We start from the raw sequence: 14,676 nt of genomic DNA, 5'->3' as shown, positions 1-14,676 counted from the left end.
AAGGTATCACCACAACTTAGGGGTTATGTACTAAAGATCCATTTTGTGATTTACAAGGAGATTTGCAATTCATTTAATTTACTGACGACAAAACACCATGTCAATCTGCGCTTTTCTAATATCCAAAGTAATGTCATACAACTCACAATCATGGGAATGATTTCTGCATTGTGATGTGAAGAGCAGAGTGAATCTATTAAAGGGTTATTTGCAAAAAGACAATTGCTGCAAGTATTAAATATCAAGTTATACCATTGCAGGAGGGGCATTTTGGTGGGCCCACTGTTCAGTTTGCAGTATATTATGTTAGTGGTGCTAAACCACAAGTGTCATCATGGGGAACCACAAGTGCCCTGTGGCCCGCTGGGACCTGTAGTGCACCAAAGAAAAATGTAAATAAAGCACAGACACCAATGTAAAAATTATTTTAACATAAAACACCTTTACACAAACTCTCATTTACACTCTTTATTTCTCACCTACATCTGTAATACATCCAAATGATCCTTGATTGACAAAGCAAAAACCCTGGTACATGACGCTAAACTAGCTCTAAAGAGCTCCCGGCGCAATCTGAGCTCTTAGTTGCACCGGTCCTATTTATAACATGTGGATTTCCAGGCCCCTTGAGTTGCACACATTCATCTCTCCAACTAAAATGTGTTCCTTGATATTATTAAATGGTGGAAAGTATTCAATATTTGTTGCTTTTTACTTTCATTATCTGCCTGTTTTCCTATACGTGTTTTGATAGGCGAATGGAGGAGAGAAGGATACACACATAGAGATAATAGGCCTGATCAGAGGCGGAACTAGCGAGTTGTGGGCCCAGGTGCAAAAGTTGCTTTGACGGATTCCTCTGCACCCTTCCAATCATTTTTCCCACCTTTACATTAGTATGTAACTTGTCCCTGAATAACCTACTTATCTGCCACTCTAATTGTTACCCTCTGTCAGGCTCTGTCCCCGCACATTCAGGAAGTGCCGGGGAGGGATGCCTTCATGTTGCAAGGCAACGGGACGCGTCTGTATTACTGCCCGGCAGACACCAGCGCATGCGCAGCTCTTGTGTATCCGTTGCTAGGCAACGGGATGGTCTTCTCGGCTTCCTATCGGCGGTCAGCTGATTCTAACCGTCGATCTCACTGCCACCAATAAGGGAAATCCACATTCGATTTAAAGGAGGCTCTGCCGCTATTCTGGAGCCAGAGTATCAAAGTCCTCTACGTCTTCCATCTCCTGAGAAACTTGATGTGGATTCCAAGAAGTGCCGGGTCTTTTTGAACCAATGACTAATCCATATTTATTGTAATTCTGGATCATTTGCTTCTGAACTTGTTAAGGTTGCATTCATAATCTCTCTTCTCTCTGGACAGGCCTTGGCATGGGCCTCACCTCAATGGGAACGCAACGATCCCCATTTGCAGAACGCCTCCTCTTTTAACAAGGCCTTTTGCAAGCTATTCAATGAACCGGGCTGGCTCACCTCAGCCGCCTCAAGCATTCTGAATCCACGCCAAGCTTCTCAGACCGTTGGGCAATACGCTGTGGAATTTCGTACGTTATCCTCTAAGCTGAAGTGGAATAACAAAGCATTAGTGGCAACCTTCTGGCAAGGCCTTGCAGACCGGGATAAGGATGAGATGGCATCTTGTGAGCTCCCAGCAGATCTGGACTCCCTCATCTCTCTTACAGAATCAGAAACGGTAACAGAATCAATCTGCGTTTTTGGGAACACTCTCCTGAATGATCTTCTGACAGACGATTTTCTCCTTTTCTTGCTTCCCGCTTTCTTAACCCAGGTCCCACTGAGAAACCTATGCAGATAAGTCGATCCCATCTTTCCCCTGAAGAAAGAGAGAAGCACTTTAAGCAAAACTTATGTTTTTATTGTGGAGAATCCAGTCATTTGCTATCCACCTGTACTAAGAGACCGGGAAGAGCCTCCTCCTAATCGGTGATAGGGAGGCCGGTTTAGGAGTTAATCTTACCACTCCCTACCTCTCTTCCAGTCCAGACTTTTTGATGACCATCTCATTGGATACTCCTGCCGGCCCTCATGAAACATCCGCCTTTGTGGACTCTGGCTCTGCCAGTAATTTCATCTCTGCCACTCTGGCTTTACAACTCCATATCTCCACTCGATATCTGCCTCAGCCACTCTTCCTCACCGCCGTGGATGGGAATCGAGTTTCTAATGGCTCAATATTCCGAATTACCTCTCCTGTTTGGCTGACGGTAGGGGTGCTTCATAAGGAGACTATCGAATTTCTGGTTCTTCCTCAGTCCATTAATTCCATTATTCTGGGTCTTCCGTGGCTTAAACTTCATGCATCTTAATTCGACTGGAGGTTGGCTCAAGTTACCCTATGGGGGCTTTTATGCTTCAAGAAGTGTCTTTCTAAAGTCAAGTCAATTAACGCATCTGTTTTCTGTTGTACCCTTTATCCCAACCTGAGCTTCCCGGTCCTTATACTTCGTTTCCTGGATTTTTTTTTGCAAAGTTGCTTCAGAAATACTCCCTCCTCACCGTCCTTGGGATTGCCCAATTGATTTGTTACCTGATAAAGGAAAAATTTACCCTCTCTCACTGCTTGAAAATCAGGCCATGTCTCTGTACATAGCTGAAAACCTCAAATGTGGCTTTATCAGGAAATCTTTGTTACCGGCAGGAGCGGATTTCTTTTTTGTCAAAAAAAAAGATTGGACCCTGCGTCCTTGCATCGATTCTCGGCAATTGAATGCCATAACCTTTAAAAATCGGTACCCCCTTAAACTCATCAAAGAACTGTTCGATCGGAATAGTGGTTCCAAAGTCTTCTCCAAACTGGATCTCAGAGGAGCTTATTAGTTAATCAGCATCTGAGAAGGTGATAAATGGAAGACTGCCCTTAGTACTCGCGAGGGACATTTTGAGTATCTTGTTATGCCTTTTGAGCTTTGTAATGCCCCAGCAGTCTTTCAGTCCTTTATCAACTAAGTCTTCCAGGATCTTCTCTACAGCTTTGCGGTAGTATACTTGGACAATATTTTGATTTTTTTTTCTCCTGATCTCGTTTCTCACCACGCTCATGTCAAAGAAGTCCTCACCCATCTTCCAGCAAATCGATTTCTCTGCAAACTCGAAAAAAATGTGTTTGATGTTTCTCGGATTCCGTATCTGGGTTACATTGTCTCTGGTTCTGGCTTGCAATGAATTCTGAGAAGTTGTCTGCAATTGCCAATTGGCCTAATACTTTAGGGTTGAAATCGATGCAACACTTTATCGGCTTTGATAACTACTATAGACAATAAAAGCAATTTTCTACTCTAATTGCTCCTATTACTGCCGTCACCCGAAAATAGGCTAATCCCAGGAATTGGTCCCCTGAGGCTATTTCTGCATTCGAGTCCCTCAAGAAATAATTTTCTGCGGCTCCTGTTCTTGTTCAGCCCAACCAAGAGATGCCTTTTTTCCTCAAAGTGGACGCCTCATCGGTTGACGTGGGAGCAATGCTTTGACAAGAATCTTCTACTGGTACCTTTCACCCCTGTGAATTCTTTTCCAGGAAGTTTTTCCCGCCTGAACGCAAGTATGGTGTTAGGAACCCCTCCAGCCAGTACAGCAAAATCCGGAGTCTGCTCCGAAAGTCTGGTGTTCACTGTTGCCCCTAGTGGTGGGGACAGATTTGGCTGCAGACAAAACAGAGGGTCGTGAGATGTGCACTGGGTGGGGAGAACCCAGGAATAGCGTTACCAAGGCCGTAGAGTAGGAAGTGCAGGAGGAAGTCCGGTGAGATACTGAGTGGATGGTGTCAAGACTGATTTATCACTCGTGGCCACTGGAATAAATAAGGAACAGTTGATAGAGAAGTCACCTGATACACAGCGACTTCTGCACCAGTGCTTGTCCGGAAAGGAACGGAACTTGCAGTGATAGGTAATGATGATGAAACTGAACCTAGGCAGTCGCCAAGGGTAACTACAGCCCACAGTACCAGTGAGAGTCCAGAGATTTTAGAGAAACAGTTCTTAGGCAGTTGCCAGGACTAACTGCAACCCACAGTACCGGTGAGAGTCCGGATATTTAGAGGGAAACCGTTCTTAAGCGGTTGCCAGGGATAACTACAATTATAGGCACACGGTGATATATAATAGCTATAGATGGGATCACCCCTGACGAAGTCTTTGTGACAAAATGCGTAGAGTTCTAATGAAAGCTCGAGATTGGTTACCGTGGCAACTAAACCTGGAATTTACTTAAAGCTTGACCGCGACACGAAGCAGGAGTAGGAACTTGGCTGCATGTTAAAGAAACCTTTATATGTACCGATCATCTTGCTAAATGTAAGTGGACTTTTACCCTGTGTATATTAAACGTTTTATTGGATTACTACACCATTGGAGAATTGATGTTTGTCTTCTTGTCTTCCGTATATATATGAATCATTCGGTGGAATTTGTGAATATTAAAGAAGACACGTCTGATGACCACTGTGAATTGCATTGAGATGATTTTGTGAATTGGACATTGGGATCTATAACACCTCTTATTGTGACTATGAACATTTTTTTATCTTGTTTTATGTTGTATGGTTTACGATATTCAGGCATTATTTGATACTTAGATACCCGTTGACTCTATTACAGTTCTATTTGCGCCTTATCCCATTTTTCTATGTTTATCACACGGTGATATATGTAAACAGTCAATAGAACCTGTGGCAAGGTTGAGTCCGAAGCCAAAGGAAGATTGTTGAAATCTGAGCACAGAGATGCTGCAGGGGCTGCATCTTCGTATAAGGTAGGATGAGCAGAGGAGCTGCAGATCACAGCGGAGCCATGCCTGGGAGCACGACTTTACCAGGGTCCAGGAGATAACTGACTGGAACTGGTGAGTAGATAGTAGAATCGTCAGGAACAGAATCAGGTCTGGTACACGGGATATCAACACAGGAGAAGAGTCAAAGCAGATCCGAGTTGGTACACAGGGAAGTCCAATGAAGAGTATTCAGGAACGGAAACGGTCTGGTACACGGGAATACACTAAGCCAGCAGGAAACAACAGGAACAGGTAACAGGGCAAACACAAGGGAGCAGAACACTAAGGTAAACATATTACCGGCAATCCTGCAGAGGATTAGCCGGCTATTTAAGGAGAGCAGAACCAATAGGCTGCAGGTGATAATGAGGAAGTGAGCTAGGAGAAACAGACTGGCCAGGTGAGGCATAATATAGAAATGACAGCATGAATTGTGGGCAGATTCTGACAGAGAACAGACCTAACTGACCCTATCTAGCTAATCTATCTGCCTATCTGATCTACCTAAACGAATCTAAAAACTAAACTAACAACCTATCTAAACACCCAGTGGCTATCTAAACTTACCTAACTACCTACCTACCTACCTATCCCTAACTAACTATCTATCTACCTATCTATCTAGCTATCTAGCTAGTTACTCTGACAGAGAGCCCGGCGAGTCATAACATATGGTATTGCAGATAAGGGATTACATCCCTTATCCGCATTAGAAGAGTAGCGCCATCTCCTGGAGGGAGCCATCCACCCGGTCACTGTATTTACCAGCCAAAAAACCTTATCTACCTGCGAGATGCCTGCTGCTTGAATCCTTGACGAGCTCTTTGATCTTCATTCGTTAGCCGCTTTACTCTGAGACTTACTTACCACTCTGGTGCCCATAATTGTCAAGTGGATGCCTTGTCTCGGTTCTTTGATGAATCTGATTTGCTTCCTGTCTCCGAACTTCGGCGGATACTTGAATCTTCCAGCATTTTTGCCATTACTTGATCGTCTCCCAGCACTCCTCCTGCTGGTTGTTCTTACCTTGATCCACATTTTCCCCTGATGGTTCTTCGCTAGGCTCAGTCCTCTAAATTCACAGGCCATGCCTGTTTTAAGAAGGCTTTCACCTTATTATCCTGGCGTTATTGTTGGCCAACTCTACGATCCGACACCCGTGAATTCCTCGCTGCCTGTGTAGTTTGTGCCCAAAGTAAATCACCCAGACATGCTCCTGCTGGTTTGCTTTCTCTTCTACCCATTCCTGAATTGCAAGGGTTAGCCTCTCCATGGATTTCATCTCTGGCCTTCCCCTCAGCAATGGTTTCAACACTATTTGTGTGGTCGTAGATAGGTTCTCTAAAATGGCTCACTTTGTCCTATTAAATGGTCTTCCTTCCACTTCCAAGTTGGCACAAGTGTTTATCAAAGAAATCTTCTGTCTCCATGGATGCCCGCAAGAGATAATAGCTGACCATGAAGTCCAATTTGTATCTCGCTTCTGGAGTGCTTTCTGTAAGGATTTGGGAGTTGATTTGAAGTTTTCCTCAGACTATCATCCTCAGACCAACAGTCAAACTGAACGTGTAAACCAATCGGAATGGAGCAATCTACTTCCATGGGTCGAGTTTGCCCATAATTATCATGTTCATAGCTCCTCTGGATATTAACCTTTTTACACAGTTTTTGGTTCTCATCCCATATTACCAGATTTTGTTTGGACCCGAAGAAAGGTCCTGGGCAAATGAAGAGGATCTTCACGCTTCCTGTATTTTGTCTGCCTTCCTAAAGAAATTTCCTTCCAAAGATTTCCCTTCTTGGAGGAGGGGTGTAAAGTCAGCTGCTGTCCCCGTACATTCAGGAAGTGCCGGGGACCGGCGCCTTTCTGTTCTGGACAATCACGTCCCGTTGCCTAGTAATGGGACGCGTCTGTATTGCTGTTCGGCAGGTGCCGGCGCATGCGCAGCTCTCGCGTCTTCGTTGCTAGGCAATAGGACGCTCTTCTCAGCTTCCTTTCAGCGGTCAGAATCAGCTGCCAACGATGAGGGAAATCCACCTTCTATTTAAAGGAGGCTCTGGCCCATTCCCCACCTGCTCCCTCGGTACCTATCTCCTGCACGGTTCTGACCCGGATTTCTCGACCTCGCTATCTCTCTACCTCTCTGATGGCTAGCTAGGAGGCCCGCGACCTACGTGTCTCTGCCGCAAAGCCCAAAGCTCCTTGCGGGGTCACTGGCGAAGACCAGGGGCACGTTAGACTCCTCGCCTCCTAGACTAGCTACGCCAATACCAGAAGGTGGGTCTTATTTTCACAGTTAGCGTAACACCCTCCAATGCCCACATGTTCCTCATTAACCACCAACATCTTAGACATTTAAACCTATAATTATCCAAGTACCAGAACCCCTTTTCCCCTACCGTTTGGCCACTTCTCCCGACATACATTTCATATTTGTTGTGCTTGGCCATTTTTAAACTGATTATGTATATAAAGAATATCCTACTCTATTGCGATGCACACCCTTACTGATTAGAGCGCAGCAATTATAATAAACCCCACTTACCCCGAACACCCAATGCAGCCACACAGGGCTAAGTACCATAAGGTCATCCATATATGTGATGTGACATTCTGTATGTGATAGCATTCTGCATTTATTATTTGTAGTGTGAAACCAGAGATGGAAAAAGTGCCTTATGTAAGTTATTTCACATATAACATCCGGGAATGGTGAGAGGTAGTTTACATGTATAAGTATTTAAGTTTATTCTGTACTTAGCCATTTTTTCTTACTTTTATAGGTAAGGACCATATTTGTACAAGGTACGTTCTGTTAGGTGTGTTACACTAGTACATGGCAGTAACATTACTAAATTACATTGATTTTATACAAATGTTTTCAGTAAACATATTCTGAATTATTCATTTTGTTTTTCAGAGGCCAGACCTGAAAATCGGTAATTATGTTATTATATTTTCTTACTTGGACGTTTCATATATGGTAAAACCACATTAATATTAGCATAGTCTTACACAAGTGGATTTTGTTCTGACAAAATCATGGTGTACTCTATTGTATCTTTTATTTTGGATGACGTTTTATAATACTGTCATCATTCAGATTGTCCACATAATAATACTGTCTGCATTTGAATTGTCGACCAAATGAATGTCTAAGCATCAACCAAATGCCCTACACCAGGCCTTGACAACCTGTGGCTCTCTAAGTGTTCTGAAACTACAGGCCCCAGCATTCCCTGCCAGCTATCTGCTGGTTATCTACTGGAAAGCATGCTGGAACTTGTAGTTCCCCAATACCTGGAGAGCTACAGGTTGGTCAGTCCTGCGCTACACAAAGACAACATGAGGAACTATGTGGTATGTGGGCTCTGCAGTATTGTCCATGCACAGTATGATCACAACTTAGGGTCTGATTCATTAAGGAAAGTAAGACAAGAAAGGAGTACATTTAGTACTGGACAAACCATGTTACAATGCCAGGGGTGCAAATTAGTGGATTATTTTGCACATAAGGTAAATACTGGCTGTTTTTTCATATAGCACACAAATACGTGATAGCTTACATCCAGATTCACATGGAAACATATCTCGAGATTTAGATTTGAATATGGTCAGAACTACGCACAAGTTCCGTGCTCCTATAAACACACAAATTACATACACGTTCCGTGCTCTTGTAAACACACAACTTACATCATACAACTTCCGTCCGCACATGAATCAGGACAGTGTTTAGTTTTGTAGCTCTAGGATACAATACTGATCTGCTTTGCTCTTTGTATTAGATAAGGTTGTATCCTATTTTTAGGAACCCCTCCAGCCAGTACAGCACAACCCGGAGTCTGCTCCGCCAGTCAGGTGTTCACTGGAGCCCCTAGTGGTGGGGACAGACTTGGCCGCAGACTGACAGAGGGTCGTGAAGTGTGTATCGGCTGGGGAGAACCCAGGTAAGCGGAGTGAAGTCCAGGCAAGGGTCAAGGGTCAAGGGCCGGCAGCAGACAGTAAATCCAATAAACAGGCAGTGGTCAAGGGTCACGAGCAAACAGGAAGGTCGGTAAACACGCCAGAGGTCGGGGTCACAAGAAACACAGGCAGGGTCCAAATCCAGGCAAGGGGTCATACACGGGCAATCCAACAGAATATCCAAAGGACAGGAGCTAGGAGAAGAGCAGGTCAGCAGACTGGCAACAGAAGCTATAACCGGCAGTGAGGCTGCAGACCTCACTGCCTTAAATACACAGATGGCCCAATCAGGGCTTGTATGCACCCCTGCAGACTAATCAGCAGTACAGAGCCAGACCAATCAGGGCTAGTCCCTGACACACACAGTTGCAGGCTAATGCCTGTAATTTCAGCCCCCTGTATTAATTAACCCACAGGCTGTGCCTGTTTTCGCGCATGCCCCCGGCTTCCAGCACTGCCGGGACTAGAGCTATGTGAGAGGCGTCCGGCCGTTGCCTTGGCGACGGCCGGGCAGGAAGGGGAAATGACGTCCCGGTCATCAAGGTGACGGCCGGGACACATGGGGGAGCCAGAAGCGATCCGCGGCGGCTGTGAGTACTGCCGTAGCTCGTGACACCTATACACAGTTTTTTATTGTATCCCAGATCAACAAAAACAAACAACTCTGCTGAATGATATAAAGATATGGCTGAAAGGTACAGACTAAAGACAGAAAAATGTTTATAGTAAATGTTGGTGAAAGTTATGCAAGCAAACTAAAGTAATTTAAAGTTGGGAAACTCCTTTAATCCTTTTTTTCACGTTTTAAGATTTTTTTTAAAGCTTACTTTGTCTAACAGAGTCGACTTTACCAGTAGAAATGAAGACATGTATATACCGTGAATAGATACATTTCCTGGCATTATAACATATTATTCCTCCTTAAAGGATAATTAAGATACAGTGTGGTTGGATGTGCCATTTCCTATTGTGACTGGATCACTTATAAATAACTTGCGGTATAAATATATTTAAAGGAAATAATTGCAAATATACTTATATTTGATATTGCATGTGTTTTGGTAAAGGAAATATCTTTATTTCTGAGTCAAGGGGAGGAAATTTGTCTGTTGTTTTAACTTTGCTATAGGAAATGCATTATTTTTAGGTATATAACTGATGCAATAAGCATTTATTGATGAAGTCTTTTGTGTATTTTGGTTTAGGGAAATGACTTGTTTGGGGTTTTGTAACTTTTCTTTGGGAATTCTCAAGTGGAGGAAAATGTGTATTCTGCAACTGTCTGAAGAAAGGACCCATGTTAATCTCATGTTAATTAGACCCTTAGATGTGTGAGGGACCAACACCTGAAGGCACAGAAAGGTTTAATTAGACTTGCTGTTAGACTTTCTCTGTGTCTAAAACAAGATGCAGGAAATCACAGCAAGTTTTAGTATGTCACAGATAAGTGTAAATATTGTTAGCTTTGCATTGCATTTAAATCCATGTTTGGGTGAACATATTGCATCCTGATACTTAAAATATCTCAGACCTCGGGGGGCTGGCATATCCTGTGAGGCTGTGTGCAAAAACTGCATATAAAAAGCACTATTTTGTATTGAAAATTGTTCTTCTTGTTTAATCTGACCTGCTCACTGGTACCTTCAACCACTGTGAGCAAATAAACAACACTTGCTTTAAAGACCTGCTTGAAAACTTCTCCATCCCTGTGACCTACAGATTAGACCCAACTTTAATTCGTTCCCAGCTGTCCTGAGTTTTGGACCCAGCTTTCCAGTACCACCGCTCGGCCAGGTGGGACACAACCACAGCAACCCTGATCAATAGGAAGAGGTCAAGGGTACCAGCCCAGGTACACCAGTTACGGGGTACACTAGCAGCTTCAGTTAACCAAAAGAAACCCGGTACTGGATGCCGGTAAGGAATCCAGTGGTGGCAGCATTTGTAAGCCCGTCCTACTGCAGTTAGAGGGCGCATTTGGGATAATGAAAGGGAAAAGTGGCAAAGTAAGCCAAGCCGCTTCCCAGCAACAACAGCCAGGGTGGCATAGGCGGTCCATCCTGTCACACCTATAGTGATTGTCAGATAAAAGCAGAGCTGCCTACTATTCAAGTCTCTCCTCAGGTAGAACTCGGAGGGGATGTCAGGTGACTAGTGGGGAGGTGGCATAGTGACGCAATCATGTTACCATGGCCCCACCCCCTGTCATTCAGTGCTGCTATTTGCAGCAATTGTTCGATTGGGGCAGTGCATAATAAAACAAATAGCTTCGTAAACCCCACCTCTGCACAGGATCCAGGAGGGAATCTGCTCTTAGGGAGTCCGGGGAATCCCCTGAAAATCGAGAGCTTCCTGGACATTTCGGGAGAGGAGATAGGTATGGGAAAAACTGAGGACCATGGGTGTAAGACAACTGCTGCAAGAATTAAATATCGATCTATACCATTTCAGGGTGGGCCTTTTGGTGGGCCTACTGTACAGTTTGCAGTATATTATCGTAGTGGTGCTAAACCATTAAATTAAGTCGACCTCTGCCATAATTGCACGCCAGGGGGAATAATGGAATACTCCTTGTAAACCTTCTAAATGCCTCTTTTGCCATCTAACACACAGAGACAATCACAGCTAACACTGGGTGGCACAGTTGGTATAACAAGTGTTGGCTCAGCACTCTGATGAGCACAACTCTGCATGCTAAATGAGTTTAAGTGACTTGGTCCATAAAGATGCCAAATTTTATTGGAGACAAAACTTCCCAAATTAATTTTAATATATTATAGAAGAGAGTCGTGTATACAAATTAGAGATGCTCAGGCTCGGTTCCTCGGGAACCGAACATACCCGAACTTAGGGGTTCTGAGTACCGAGCTGAGTGGGCTCGGACTTTCGCTGTTTTTCAGAATTGAAATCGAGGCAAAACGTCATTGTGATGTCGTCGGATTTTGCGAGTTTTAGAATCAATAAATACCGCCCTCCACGGCGATCTAGCGCCATTTGAGAGTGGGACAGAGAAGCGGTAGGATAGAGTATAAAGCAGTTGGGCAGGCCAAGTGATAGAATTGAAAGAGGAGGGTAGTAGCAGTGTTAAACTAAGTAATCAGTGACATTCAGGAGAGCTCCATTGCAAAATCTCATTGCCGAAAAATACTAATACTAGTGCTGTCTGGCTACATGTAATTCTGCAGTCCAATTCTACTTTCTTATATATGTAACAGCCAAATTGAACATCCCCAGTGTTAAATCTTATTGCAGAAAAATACAAATACTAGTGCTGTCTGACTACGTGTAATTCTGCAGTCCAATTCTACTTTCTTATATATGTAACAGCCAAAGTGAACAGCTCCAGTGTTAAATGTCATTGCAGAAAAATACAAATAATAGTGATTACAGGGTTGATCTAATTCTACAGTCCAATTGTACTGGGTTATATAGGTAACACAAAAAGGAGAGCTGCGTTGCTAATTGTCATTGCTGAAATACAAATACTAGTCTTTGCAGGCTTTTCTTCTGAATTTGCACTAAAAAGTTTACGGTGCTAGATACACCCAAAGACAAGAGCACCATTGCTCCATTGCTAATTGTCATTGCTGAAATACAAATACTAGTCCTTGCAGGCTTTTCTTCTGAATTTGCACCAAAAAGTGTACAGTGTTATCCAAATGGATTCACAGCAGCACACAGAAGAGCAGGAGCAGCAAGCAGCTGCTGCCACCAGTCCTGATGATAGTAATCTATGTACGTCATCTGGTAAAGCCTATGTAAAAGTACATTCTTTTTAAGTCAGGGAAACAAACATCTAAAAGAACACCTTTTACCGTGGTCAAGAAAAAAAGAACTGTAAACCAGGCAATGTTATCTGCCGAAAAAAAAAAATTGCCAACATGCCATTCTACACACGCAGTGGCAAAGAAAGAATGAGGCCTTTGCCTTTGCCTGCGAGATCTAAAACTGTAACTGAGGCATCTTTTTGTAAGGTCACTCGTGACCAAGCAAGACCAAGTAATTCAGACTTCAAAAGTGGTGCCCAAATACTTTTACGTGTAAAAGCCGAACTGGAAGAAAACAGTAAGGCATTAGAGGAAAATGTCTGTTCAGATTCTGAAATAACATCAATACCTGAGGAGAATCCATCCACGAGTGCTATGTGTAATCCTGCCCATTCTGATAGTGTACCCATAGAGAAAAGCCCCTTTCAGCATTTCTGCAGATGTGTGCCTGAACAGCCCAAGTGTAGCCGAAATACAGAAATTGAGGATGCCACATTGGAATTGGAACAGGATGAGGGGGATATTTGTGTAGCCGATGACGGCGCTAATGAGGATGTTGATGAGATTGATGTTGTGTGTGTAAGTCCTGCACCAGTGGAAGCAGTTCTGGCACGTGATAAGAAGGAGGCCATTGTCCTGCCTGGACATAAGACCAAAAAATCCACTTCTTATGTGTGGAATTATTTCTACCCAAATCCTGCCAACAGTTGTCCAGCGATTTGTTGTGTATGTAAAGCCACAGTCAGTCGAGGGAGGAACCTAAACCATCTAGGAACCTCATCCATGTTACGCCATTTGACGCGAGTTCATGGCAAGGTGTTGGGAAAATCATAAAGTTATGGTAAAAAATAACAACAAGCAGTCCATCATCAGCTAGGACCCCTACGACTGCAATCTACACCCACAACACCATCCTCATCATTATCCTCAGTAGTGATCGGTGTTAGTCCTGCTTCCAAATTGGTGAGGCTGGATGACTCCTCCACTATCCTGGATTCCTCAGAAGAATTCTTAAGCGTTAGTCCCACTGCTGCTGCTGCTGCTGGGGCTCAATCTTCATCCCAGAAGCAGACCAAGAAGAAGACTACTAGTAGTTTACAACAATTGACTGCTAAACAATCGTTTAAAAGCGGAAGCAAGTATGAATGCTGTCACCCAGTTGCAAAGCGGATCACAGACGCCATGGCAACTATGCTAGTATTAGTTCTGCATCCAATATCCACTATTAATGCAGCTGGTTTTAGACAGTTACTTGAGGTCGTGTGTCCCAGTTACCATATTCCATCATGAAACCATTTCAGTAGAAAAGCTATTCCTCACCTCTACCAGAAGGTTCGTAAAAATGTTATTATTGGGCTGCAAAATGCCATTCTACCCACTGTACACTTAACCACAGATATGTGGACAAGTGGAACTGGGCAAACTAAAGATTATATGACTGTGACAGCCCACTGGGTTGGTGATTCGCCTTCACCAGCAGGAACAGCAGCAGCATGTACCCAAGTACATCACATCTGTCAAAGGCAGGCTACTCTGTGTATCACCGGCTTCACTAAGAGGCATACAGCTGACAATCTGTTACAAAAACTAAGGGATGTCATTGCAACATGGCTTATCCCGCTTGGACTCTCCTCAGGATATGTCATTTCTGATAACGCCACCAATATTGTGAGAACATTACAGCTGGGTGAATTCCATCACATTCCCTGTTTTGCTCACACAATATACTTGGTGGTGCAGAGCTTTTTAAAAAATGACAGCGACGTGCAGGAGATGCTGTCTGTGGCCCGTAAAATATCTGGACATTTCCGGCCTTCGGCAACAGCACGTAGGAGATTGCAGCAGCTACAAGAGCAATTCAATTTGCCCTGCCACTAACTGAAGCAAGAGGTGGTGACAAGATGGAATTCCATTCCGAAGGACAATTCCATCTTGCACCACTTTTCTTTTCTGCCACTGCTGTGGGCCAATGTGTCCTAGATGTGCTAGGAACTGCCATGTGTCTGAGTCATTGCTCTGTCGCTTACCATCCAGCCAGGTCGCTGCAGTATTGGTCCAAAAGTGTATGAAAATAATATTGTGACCTGTGAGGTGGTCAAAACTGACTGCAAATGACTTGAAATTAGTGTTAGTGAGGTTAA

At 43.8% G+C, this 14,676-nt stretch overlaps 1 long non-coding RNA gene across 2 annotated transcripts in view; it reads left to right on the top strand.

Moving 5' to 3' along the window:
• The window catches only part of LOC142110108 (uncharacterized), a 29,761-nt gene that overhangs the window by 5,379 nt on the left and 9,706 nt on the right, over positions 1-14,676 (top strand). The window contains exons 7-8 of one of the 2 annotated variants that reach the window (XR_012680485.1): positions 7,586-7,607; positions 7,723-7,741. The exons of the other annotated variant lie outside the window; for it this stretch is intronic. This is a non-coding gene — a long non-coding RNA (uncharacterized LOC142110108). The remainder of the gene's footprint in view (positions 1-7,585; positions 7,608-7,722; positions 7,742-14,676) is intronic. 2 annotated transcript variants of the gene reach the window in all.

The sequence above is a fragment of the Mixophyes fleayi genome, chromosome 1 (genome assembly GCF_038048845.1).
Source record: "Mixophyes fleayi isolate aMixFle1 chromosome 1, aMixFle1.hap1, whole genome shotgun sequence".
NCBI lineage: Eukaryota > Metazoa > Chordata > Amphibia > Anura > Limnodynastidae > Mixophyes > Mixophyes fleayi.
This window is presented reverse-complemented; position numbering and strand designations above follow the sequence as displayed.